At 43.9% G+C, this 12,802-nt stretch overlaps 1 long non-coding RNA gene across 1 annotated transcript in view; it reads left to right on the plus strand.

Moving 5' to 3' along the window:
• The first annotated feature begins 1,694 nt into the window (after window positions 1-1,694).
• LOC136624763 (uncharacterized) overlaps window positions 1,695-12,802 on the plus strand; it is an 83,795-nt gene continuing 72,687 nt past the window's right edge. Inside the window, exon 1 of the long non-coding RNA XR_010792423.1 lies at window positions 1,695-1,773. This is a non-coding gene — a long non-coding RNA (uncharacterized lncRNA). The remainder of the gene's footprint in view (window positions 1,774-12,802) is intronic.

A 12,802-nucleotide genomic window follows, 5' to 3' on the forward strand; every position in this document is an offset into this window, starting at 1 on the left:
GGGGAGGAAGCGTGCTGGGCTGCACACTGACGTCAGGGCAAGCAGAGAAGAGAGCGACGCTGACAGCAGGGAGGAGGTAAGTATATGTGTTGGGGGGGTGCTTATTACAGTTTATTTCGGGGGGGGCTGATTACTACTGGGGGGGCTGGTTATTACTGGGGGGGACTGCCTATTACTGAGGGGTGGGGGCTGATTACAACTGGGGGGCTGCTTACAACGGGTGGGGCTGCTTACTACTGGGGGGGCTGCTTATTACTGGGGGGGCTGCTTACAACTGGGGGGCTGCTTATTACTAGGAGAGGCTGCTTATTACTGGGGGGTGGGCTGGTTAATACTGGGGGGGCTGCCTATTACTGGGGGGGGCTTCCTATTACTGGGGAGGGCTGCTTATTACTGGTGGGGGGCCGGCTTATTACTGGGGGGGGGCTGCTTATTACTGGGGGTGGGGGCTGCTAATTACAGGGGGAGGGGCTGCTAATTACTGGGGGGGGCTGCTAATTACTGGGGGGGCTGGTTATTTTTTGGGGGGGAGGCTGCTTATTACTGGGGAGGGCTGTCTATTACTGGGGGGGAGATAAATTATATGCTGCGCTATGTGTGTGCTGAGGGGAGATAAATTATATGCTGCCCTATGTGTGTGCTGGGGGGGGAGATAAATTATATGCTGCCCTATATGTGTGCTGGGGGGGGGTAAATTATATGCTGCCCTATGTGTGTGCTGGGGGGGAGAGATAAAATTATATGCTGCCCTATGTGTGCGCTGGGGGGGGGAGATAAATTATATGCTGCCCTATGTATGTGCTGGGGGGGAGAGATAAATTATATGCTGCCCTATGTGTGTGCTGGGGGGGAGATAAATTATATGCTGCCCTATGTGTGTGCTGGGGGGGAGATAAATTATGTGCTGCCCTATGTGTGTGCTGGGGGGGGGAATAGATCATGTACTGCCCTATGTGTGTGCTGCCAGGCCAGGGGGGGGAGGGAATATATTATACTGCCCTATGTGTGTACTGCCAGGACATTCTAAATGTCATAATTGAATAAGTATGCACTAAACTCCAACCCCCTTCATAACCCCACCCAATATAACCAAAGCCCCGCCCATGTCCCACCCAACCCTGCCGGGCCTTGTAAAAATGTTCTTGCTTGAAGCCGCTCCCTGGTGCCAAAAAGGTTGGGGACCACTGCTCTAGAGTATTAAACCTATAGTACCCAGGGTACTGGTAGTTAGAAGGGATTAATAGATAGAGGTTAAAAGGTTAATTACTTTGGAATTACAATTACATTGAAATAGGATTTATTGCTAGAAGGATAATTGTGAAGCTACCAGTTATTCTATGTTGGGAAACTAGTAGTGAAATGTAATTGTAAACTATTGTGCCCTACTATGGAAAAAAATAAGTTGATCTTCATTGTATATACTTTTGCAATATTTAAGTATTTAACCCTTCTATGGAGTGATAGCTTGTAATTTATATGTGTTTTTCAAGTAAAGTTTATGTTGCTGCAAGTAATTCCCAAACAGAGGAGGGGCAGAAGTATTACAAGTGCTATATAAAGCAAACATAAGTGAGCATTTGAGCTGAGTGTGCTGTTTCTTAAGTGTGTGGGTTGGACTGGCTAGACAGGTCCTGGTAGTGGGAGACTCACTTATTAGGGAGATAGACTTTGAAATCTGCCAGAAAGACCGGGATCGTCGAACGATGTGTTGTATTCCTGATGCTCGAGTTTGACACATCACAGATCGGGTTGACAGACTACTGGGAGAAGTTGGTAAGGATCCAGGGGTTATGGCACACATTGGCACCAATAACAAAGTTAGAGGTAGGTGGAGGGTCCTTAAAAATGATTTCAGGGAACTATAATGTAAGCAAAGGACAAGGACCTCCAAATTATTATCTTCTGAAATACTACCGGTACCACGAGCCACACCAGAAAGGAGATTGGGAGGTAAACAAGTGGCCCCAGAGTTGGTGTAGGAAGGAAGTGTTTGGGTTCCCGGAGAACAGGGCTGACTGGGCTGACTATGACAGGCTCTACCATAGGGATGGGCTGCATCTCAATGGGGAGGGGGCAGCTGTACTGAGGTAGAAGATGGCTAGAAGGTTGGAGGAGTGTTTAAACTAGGGCCTGGAGAAGGAAGGGCAACCAAACAGATAGAGAAGTAGATAGTGTAGACTATTTTGTTTGTCATACAAGAATTTTTAATGTATATAAATAAATTGGATTTTTAACCTTTTTAATAGTATTATTTTTCTGATGCTAGACTTCACACTTGCTATTACTTCTCAGTGTCTGAGGCCAGTGCTGGCAGCAGGGAACCCAGTCCGAGTCTACTGTTTGCCCTATAGTTAAAGCGGCCCTAGTTAGCAGACATGTCAAAGATCAGCTGACTTTCATACTTTACATATATTCTTGACTGCATGTTATCTGCTGCAGCTACTCAGTCTGCATCCAGCTCCTTGTGTGTGTTTATTATGGATGGTGTTCTGCTGCTGTGTGAGTCCAGCTTTCTCTGTCTTCTGCTGCTGGTTTCCCCAGCGTGTTTGCTATATCTCCCTTGTGTTTCTTACCTCTGTGTAGGTCCGTGTCCTGTCCTTTTCTCACGTTATCTCCTTCATATCTGCTTGGCTCGGTACACCTGCCTCTGGCTTCCATTCGTCACAAGGTAGGTAGGGAGCACTAGGAGCTAGGGATAGGACCTCCCCACCTTCATGGGTACCTCCAGGTAAGGGACATCTTGCCTTTCTCAATTCAGGGTCAGGTCTGTTCTCATCCCATGTACTGAGTCCCAGCTTTGTGCAGCCTCTGCCTTGGAGTCAGCTGTCCATCCTGCCGGGTGGTTGCACAACCACATTGTTACAGTGGTAAACAGTGTTAAAGGCAGAGAACAGATACAAAATGAGGGGCACAAAATGCTGTTGTGAGGCTTTGACAATTAGCAGATCATTTGTGACTTTGCTTAAAGGGGTTCTGTCATTAAAAACAAAAAAATTTATACTTACCTATTGCTCCCCAGGCAGCCTGCTTACCTCTTCTTCTTATCCCAAATCTTCTCCTGGAGCCGCTTGTCAATTCGGTCACGTGACCTCCAGCACCCGATTTTCCTACGTCCGGTCAAAAAGCGTACACTGCCTACCTTCCACTTCCTTCAGGTCAATGTACGCATACGTCACTAGTGACGTGTGCGTACATTGTCTTGTGAGGAAGCGCGGAATGAAGGTAGCCGCGCGAGACAACGGCGCGACTGCGCACGCGTGAACCCGGCACCCAACTGCGCATGCGCGAGGCTGCGGCGTGCGCTCGCTCGCCTGGGAGCACTTTACACATGCACGGGCACACTCTCTGCCAATAGAAATGTATCCCTGACACTGTTGTCAGGCAGAATACATTTCTATTAGCCAATGGAAATCCAAGCTTCTGCTGCCTCTCGGCCAATAGAAATGTATCCCTAACACTGTTGTCAGGCAGAATATATTTCTATTAGCCAATGTAAATGCAAGCTTCTGCATATAAGTATATATATATATATATATATATATATATATATATATATATATATATATATATATGTATGAGTGACTACAGTGAGTGGCTACTGTGAGATTGCAAGGAAGATCTGGAAGCCCTTGGGAAACTCTGGGTGTTCAGAGACAGAGGCAGGGAGAAACACTAGCAGATTTTGGTAGACTGCAGGCAGGACTATTCACTGCACTGGATGGGCGGAAGTAGCTTTGTGAGTCAGCACAGCAAGGGGTGCTGGGAGATGACCTCTTAGCAGGAGGGGCTGAAGATGTAAACAGAGCATGGAGGTGAAAAATGGAGCCTAGGTAAGTACTACTTCTGAAAAAAACGTTTTATATGTGTTATTTACAACAGGTTGTGCCAGCAGGGCAGATTTACTGGAGAAAAAAAAATACAGATTGTAATGACAGAACCCCTTTAAGGATGTTTCATTAGAGTGCTGGGGTCGGAAACCCCGATTGTAGCTCGTCAAAGAGCAAGCTGGGTGAGAGATGAGAGGACCATTCAAGGTAGACATGCTGCTGAAGGGGTTTTGAGGCAAATGGGATTAAAGAGATGGGGCAATAACTGAACAGAGAGGATACATTTAAGGACAATGTCTTGAGAATGTGTGTGATGTTTGCATGTTTCATGGATAAAGGTAAGATGCTGGTGGTCAGTGATAGGTTAAGGAGATGGGTTAGGGTTGCGATAAACACAGTGGTAATGTTAGAGATTAGGTGGGATGGGGGTAGGTCAAATGCACAGGTGGTAATATGAGATTTAAAGAGGAAGGAAAGCTTTTTATCTGTAAAAGTTGAGAAGCAGGTAGTGTGAGAAGAGCACTAAGCAGTTCTGTACAGGGGTTGCAGGGACTGTAGCTTGCAGCTTTAAAGGTCAATGGCAGAGAAGGGGTTACTGTCAAAATCCTTGGTGGTGTTGGGCAATGGAAAATTTATCTTTCATACCTGGGTACTAGTGCGTCACCTCTCCAGGCTCCAGCATTGTCCAAGCTATATTCACCTTCCTGCTCTACTGGTATACTGATCCTAGAGGTTAGTGCAGTGAAGGGACACAGAGCACCATGCAGTTGTAGCACAGTTGTCTATGATTGGTCACAGTGTTTCATGAACGCTCTGTCTGATCTTTAAGGGGAGGCCCCAAGAAATCTGGAAAGGAGCAGATGTTCCTTAAATGGGACAGTGTGGTCTAGCTGCACAGCTTTCAAAGTCACCAAACCAGCCATATTATAATCCACCACTCAGACATGTGAACAGATAGCAGAAGGCCCCCTGCAGGAAAACAGTATGTGGGCCATATTATTTACAGTAGCTCAGTATAAAATAATCCTTACATATGTAACAATGTTTATCTTGACTATAATAACTTTTTTGGAAGTTATCTTACCTTAAGGCCACCTGCAGACGAGCGGGTCGGATCCGGCGGCGAGAATTCTCGCCGCGGGACCCGACCCGAGCGCCTGCAGGGATGAGCGCGTACTCACCCGCGCCCGGCGGCCCCGGCTCTTTCATGTGCCGGCTGTCGGGCAGCTGGTGCATGCGCAGACCGGAGCCGCCGGCTGCGTGAGTGACGTGAGCCCCGCACAAAATTAGGACATGCCGCGGTTTGTTTGGCGCGCGACATTTCACGCGGCCAAACCGCGGCCGTCTGCATAGGATTGCGTTTGTTAACGCAATCCTATGCAGGCTTTGAGCGGCGGAAATCCCGTGGGAAATCCCGCCGCGGGATTTCCGCTCGTCTGCAGGCGGCCTAAATCACTGAAAAGCTATTGCTATTTCAACACAATAAAACATTGAAAAGCTATTTAAAGGGCAAAAATCTAGAACAGAAAGTTTCCTTAATGCATCAAGCGTGACACGTAACTTTGCTACATCGGCATAGTTAACATCCACCAATAATTGTGAGCCATAAGATTAATTCTTTCAGCCTCCTACATGAACTCTTATAGATAGATGGAAGCTTGCATTGAAATGAATTGAGATGGGGTGTGCATGTTTGACTGTCACTTTATTTATTTGAAGACTTTCGCGGGCCATGTTGTCCAAATTGGTGTGGATCTCAGTAGTCATTACCTCAGCAATCCCCTAGCTATTCCCTAAGGAAAAACTTCATTTGGTGGGACAGCCCCTGAAATCAAACCTGAGGGCTACAAATGAATGTATGAGTGTGAGCAGAATGTTAACTATGAACACTACATTAGAAATGTCCTTAGGTTTTTCATAATATGGGGAAATGAAGAGGGATAGAAGACATATTAACTGTTACTGAAACAATATTATTTACGAAACTTGGTGAAAGTTGTCTGTGGGAGTATAAAATGTTTCTGAGTGAATGTAATAGTTTAAACAGTCAGACTTATGGCAGACTGCAGTGCTGTGGGTGTCAGGGCACAGACTGAAGTGTGACTCAAGTGCAGAACATTATTGGCCATCGGGAGGAAGTGTATGTACTTTTATTAAAGTAAAAATGGAAATATGAGTTGAAAAAAATGTCCAAGACAAATACATAGAAAAACATGTTTGATCTCTTAAAAACAGGAACAAAATGAAGCAGATAATACATTTTCTTTCAATAAAGGTCTGATTCTACAACTTACCTTACTGATATTTTAAAATCATCCCACATTTAATGCGATCTTTAAATCTAATATCCAGTGGATTCTAAAATTTCCTCCCTTCCAATTGGAAACCTCGCATCGCACTTTCATGCACATTGCACAGCATGGGAGTGCCATGCGATTCATTTAAAGTCCCATTGAAAACAATGGGCGATGCGTTCCCAGGAATGAGAAAAAATGGGACATGCAGTCATTTTTTTCCCTTACAGCATCGCTCATGTGTATGACTGAGTTCATACTCACGCGAGTTTGTGCATCTCGCAACACACAAAACTCATGTAAGATTCACGCTTGTGTGAAAGTAGCCTAACTGTACCACTTCTTCCATAATGTTATCACTGAACTACAATGCCCAGCAAGTCTAGCTGCCAGGTAGTTAACCTGAGAGCTTTTTAAATGACTGCGTGCTTTGGATGCTCACATGCATTGTTGTGTTATAGGGCAGGTCCTATGTGTTTTTGGGTAAGTTTATGTGTTATGTCTGGAGTTTGATGTGAATTTGGAAATATTTGAGGTGATTTTTAACCCATCATTTGCGGGATAGAATCCACTGTGAAAACCCACAGTATAAATTGATACGCTTGTGATGCTTGAAATCGCAGGTCAATTTACTTTGTGGATTTTTCAAAGTGCATCTAATTTGTGGATTTTCCACAGTCAATTCTGCATCAGAATTTTCAGTGTTCTCACATTGTAACCAAACCCTTATAGAGATCGCACTCTTCTGGCTGACTGACCTTTATATATATGATTATACGTGATCTGAAATATATAACTCTCTGTTTCTGTTACACTGCAACTTTCAGCTCATAAATATATAAAGGTAATTTTGGTCGGAGGGCCTAGTTTGAAACTCCTGGATTCAAGTGCAAAATCTGTAACACCCGCACCACATATTCTCATGGCCAGGGCGAACTTTAGGTTAGATGGTGCCCTGTGCAAAATTTTTCTTTGGCGCCTCCTCCCTTCCCCCCATTGTAGTAAGACACACTTTGTATAACACTGTTTGAAAGCCACCTCAGGCAACAATAGTGAGGTGCAGCTCTACTAGCCAAGCGCTGCACCGCAAGGGGCTGGCAAATTTTAGCATAGGGGGAATGCGAAAACTGTTGCCCATGAGCCCATGCCCAGAGTAGTGGCTCTGCCTTCAGGTATGTTCACATGTGGTGGATTTTCTGCAGTTAAAAAAATCCACAGCAAATCCTTTCAAAATCTGCACCATTTTATGTAGACTTTGAAACATATTTTGGCGCATATCCGCAAACAAAGGGGTGAAATCTGCTGAGGATCCACACCAAAATCTGTCTCAAAAATTGTACCAAAACATGCAGGTTTCAACACAGATATTTGGTGTACATTTACTGCACATTTTCATCCTGTGGAAAATCCACTACGTATGAATACACCTGTCACGTCCGTGTGGCAGAAGAACCACGCTCAACAAGGGACCATGCACTGTTGAACAGTGAACACCACTTCAGGAAGATGAAAGTCTGTTTGTCTCGTCTGTGCGGCACAAGAGCACTACACTCAGCACGGGCGCAGGGTGGCATACACACTGATGGTAATAGTAGTACACCTTGCAATGCAGGACAGTAAGTACCACTCCAGGAGGATAGAAGCCTATCCCTTACCTAACAGGGAGGTGAAGGGTCCCTGTCTGAAAGCGGAGTCATTGTCCTGATAAGGACAGTCTCCCTGTTTTCTTCTTGGGCCCTAACTACCCCTGTAGGAAACCCCTGGAGAGATGAACTGACACCACAAAGCAAAACAACGAAGGTAATCAAAACAACTGAAGGGATTTAGTAGCACTTAGCTGAATCAGGAGCATTTCACCCAGCATAGAGGATCAGCACACCAACTGCTCCTTTAGAGAACTGAATATGCAGCGTGGAGTAAAGGGAGGGGTAAGAACATAAAGCTCTCCACACCTGTAGATTGGAAGAGCAATTAGAGAACCACACCCAACCTTCTCCCAGGAATGGCTAATAGTCAGCATGTACCCATTCAGCAAAGAGAGACAACAACCAGCAGTCTCTGCAGAATATACATTAACCCTTGTCCTGCATAACAAGGCAACAGGTCTGAGCCTGCGTCTAGGCCACCATGCCCTAGGTGTTACAACACCCCTAGGGCCCGTTCACACAGGCATATTTGCCGTCCATGTCCCTGCATTTTATGGACAGCACACAGTCCCATTATAGCTGATTATGCTATTCAGGTGGGCATTTTTTCACACGGACCGCTGGTCTGTGTGAAGAAAATTGTAGCATATGCTATTTCAGTCTGTATCAGCAACTCACATGTGTTTGTGTGATTAGGCTCTTAGAGCAGTTTCACACACAGTGTAAATACTGTGAAACTTCCACATTCAATTCTGCTGCAGAAATCTGCAGCATTTACATTACAAGCCATGTGGAGGAGATAGCACAAATACAGCACCAGAACCAAGTTCAGTACATAAATACAGCCGCAGGACCAGGCTTAGTACATAGATACAACACCAGAACCAAGCTTGGTACATAAATACAACACCAGAACCAAGCTAAGTACATAAATACAGCACAATAATCGAGATCAATAGAGGGATAACATGTAAAGTCATTTCAGTCCCTGCTAGTTAAATTTGTATATTCTAATATGACCTGAACAATGGTGAAGTATGATAGGAGTTGTCAATTTACAAACAAGAATACTACTACCCATCATCCATCTACAGACTATACAGTCACTACAAGACATCGAGGCAGCCAGTGACAGAATAAACAGTGACATTCTGACATGTGATTTACATGTGACATCATCTCTAACTGACGTTATCGTACTCTTCTCCAGTCCAGATGATATGACAGTTTCTCTCAGACACAACTTGTCTCTTCAGAGGTTTCCACATAGATGTCTTTGGCTCTTTGCTTTTTTCACATCCATAATCCCTATATTAAAATAAACTCTTAAAAGTACAACACATGGTATTTTACTCTAAATACTGTCTAACAGTGCAACTTACAGCACCCCCTGAGTAATGACTAACAAGCCTCACAGTCCCCTGTAATACTGATCCGAATTGCCCCCTGTAGTAAATAAGGTGTTGCTATGTTCCCCTGAAATTGCCATAATGTCCCCCTGTAGTAATAAGTAGCCATATTGTCCTTCTGTAGTAATAAACAGCCATAATCTCCCTTTTAGTAAAAACCATAATGTCCCCCTGTAATAATATATAGCCATAATGTCCACTGGAGAAGCTATAATATCCTCTGTAATAGTAGTCATAATGTCCTCTTGAGTAGTGGCCATACTGTCCCCTGTAGTAGCCATAATGTCCCCTTGAGTAGTAGCCATACTGTCTCCTGTAGAAGCTATAATCTCCCCTTGAGTAGTAGCCATACTGTCCCATGTAGTAGCCATAATGTCCCCTTCAGTAATCGCCATAATGTCCCCTTCAATAATAGCCATACTCTCCCTTTCAGTAGTAGCCATAATGTCCCCTTCAGTAATAGCCATACTGTCCCCTGCATTAGCCATAATGTTGCCCATATTAAGATAATAAACATACCCCCCTTCCCCACAGTCCCATGGCATTCTCAGTCCTCTGCTTGGCTTCTTCTGCTCAATACAGATGACAGGACAACATAATTGCGCTGCTGACATCACACAGAAGATGCCGGTGGTGGTGTAGTGATCTCAATGTGGCTTCCTGCAATGGCGCTGCTAATATTAATTGTATGCATGTCTTAAAGATGCAGATACTATTAACTGCAAATTCAGCTGTAGAAAACTGCCAGGTGACGCTGTTGGCCCACAAAGCCCAGGCAGCAAATTGCCAGTCCAGGCCTGGTAGTGTACAGGTCACACACACCAAAAGCTAGCCCTGCACACAGCCGATGATTTCATGCGAGTTCAGTACATTTCCTACACGGATAGAACTAGCATGGAAAATTGACCCATTCATTTGAATGGGTTCATTCACATGAGTGAATTTTCACTCAGACACTCAGTCTGAAATTGAAAAATCATTGTATAACCCATTTTCATGCAATTAGTGCACAAGAATGGGACATGAAATTTGCAGTGTCTTGCACATCGCACAGCATATGACCAGGGTGTCATATGCTTTCATTAACCCCTAAAGAACCAAACACTTTTTAGGGATTTTACCCATGTGGTGGTTTAACTGTCCTATTCTTTTTCCTTCGGCAACCAAAATTATTTTTGCTGTGTTTTTTTTTACATATAGGGCTATTTTTATATATATTTTTTTCACTGACTTTTTTCTGTTTTTTCATTTCATTAGGGGTAAAAAGCTAAAAAAAATGTGAATTTTTAAAAAATTTATAAGTATTTTAGCGTAAATATACTGGACATTGTGAAACGCAAAGTGACAAGATTTAACATTGACATTCTTGGAATTAGCGAATTGCACTGGGCAGCTTATGGATATTTTCAGTCCGATGACTTCACATTGCACTATGCCGGACACGAGGAAATCAAGAGAAATGGAATAGCCTTTATTACAATCAATCAACAACCGTATCATTCCTATCCGGATACATGGTAAATCAGTGAACATCTCAATGTTACAGGTCTATGCCCGAACCACTGATGCTGAAAATGTTTATGCCGATGTCCAGAAAACCCTAAACGAAGTGCCAAAGAAAGACATCATTTACATTATGGGCGACTTCAATTCCAAAGTCGGCAGCCAGCCAGAAGCAACCATCACAGGAAGATTTGGCCTTGGTGAAAGAAATGAAGCTGATGATCGCCTGGCCCAGTTCTGCCAAGAAATGTGGCTCAGGATAGCAAACACATGGTTTATGCAATCCAAAACCTGACTGTAAATGTGAACATCTCCCAATGGCCTCCACCGAAATCAGATTGATTACATCCTGTGTAATCATCTTTGGCAAAGTTCAGTCGTTGCAATAAAAACCTTTCCTGGTGCCGACTATGGCACTAATCATGAACTCCTTGCAGCTAAGATCAAATTCCGTAGCATTAAGAAAGGTGCTCCATTGAGAACATTCGACACTTCTAAAATCCCCCAATCATTTACTATTGAGGTAGCAAACCGATTTGAACTGCTTGACACATCAGAAGAGCATCCAGAGGAACTATGGCACAATATACAGTCCACAGTTATGGAAACAGCCAGTAAGCATCTCACCTATAAGAAGCGGGAAGAACAATGCTATTGGTTGTCCGAGCAAACCCTCAGGATATCTGATAAAAGAAGAGCAGCAAAGGTGGCTGGCAACAAAGACGAAGTTCAGCAACTAAATGCTGATAGTCAGCATTGACAAAGGCTATTGTAGCCGAATAAAATTTGTAATCTTCTTTTATTTAGTCATATTTAAAATTGCCAGGTGGTACCACTGATGAAGGCTCTGTGCAGCCGATACGCGTCTGGTTAGAGATGTGTACACCTGGCAATTTTAAATATGACTAAATAAAAGAAGATTACAAATTTTACTCTGCAAGCAAGCATGGATTACACTTTTTCCTGCATGAAATTTTTTGCTGTTTATAGCCCAGGACCGGGGGCAGGTGAACCCGCTTGAGCAAGCAGTGGATCATGAGCTATATGAAGTGAGCAATCTGACAGCACAGCACACCATATTCAAGTGTCTGTTTATTGTAGCCGAAATGCGTCCAGCATGGACCTGTGAGCTGTATGCTTTTTATTTAATAAAGAATATAATTTTTTTAACGGTAGCAGCTATTCTCCACTTCTATTTTTTTCACATGGAGTTTAGCCACCTGCCGTCGGCTGCTTGAGGATGGAGCTCCCGTTGAAATTCTGATTTCCCTGCGATATTGGGGGATACTGCTGGCGAGGTGAGCCCATACTTTTTTTTTAAAACGTGTGTATCTGGGTAAAGAACTGGCTCAGAGATAGAAAGCAGAAGATGGTAATAAATGGTTCGTACTCTGAATGGGCCATCGTTGCTAGTGGGGTGCCACAGGGCTCAGTACTAGGCCCCATTCTGTTCAATATATTTATCAATGACCTGATAGAGTAAAATATCAATATTTGCAGATGATACAAAATTATATAAGGCAATTAATACAACGAAGGACAATGTACGGCTACAAAAGGACCTAGACAAGCTGGGGGCTTGAGCTGAAAAATGGCAAATGAAGTTCAATGCTGACAAATGTAAGGTTATACACATGGGCAGGAGAAACAGGTGTCACCAATATACACTAAATGGGGTACTGCTAGGGGAAAAGTGAGATGGAAAAAGACCTAGGGGTACTAGTTGACTGTAGACTTAACCGGAGCAATCAATGCCAGTAAGCTGCTGCAAAAGCTAATAAAGTCTTGGGGTGCATTAAAAGAGGCATAAGGGCGAGGCATGAGAACATTATTCTTCCACTATATAAGGCACTTGTCAGGCCTCATATGGAATACTGTGTACAGTTCTGGACACCGGTGCTCAGGAAAGATGCTCAGCAAAGCAGTGCTTGAGGGGGTTCAAAGAAGGGCAACTAAATTAATAAATGGAACGAGGGGACTGGAATACCCAGAGAGGCTATCAAAATTCGGATTATTTACACTGGAAAAAAGACGGCTAAGGGCCGATCAAATAACTATGTATAAATACATTAGGGGACAATACGGGGATATCTCCCATGATCTGTTTATACCCAGGACTGCGT

This window comes from Eleutherodactylus coqui, chromosome 4, assembly GCF_035609145.1.
Source record: "Eleutherodactylus coqui strain aEleCoq1 chromosome 4, aEleCoq1.hap1, whole genome shotgun sequence".
Lineage (NCBI taxonomy): Eukaryota > Metazoa > Chordata > Amphibia > Anura > Eleutherodactylidae > Eleutherodactylus > Eleutherodactylus coqui.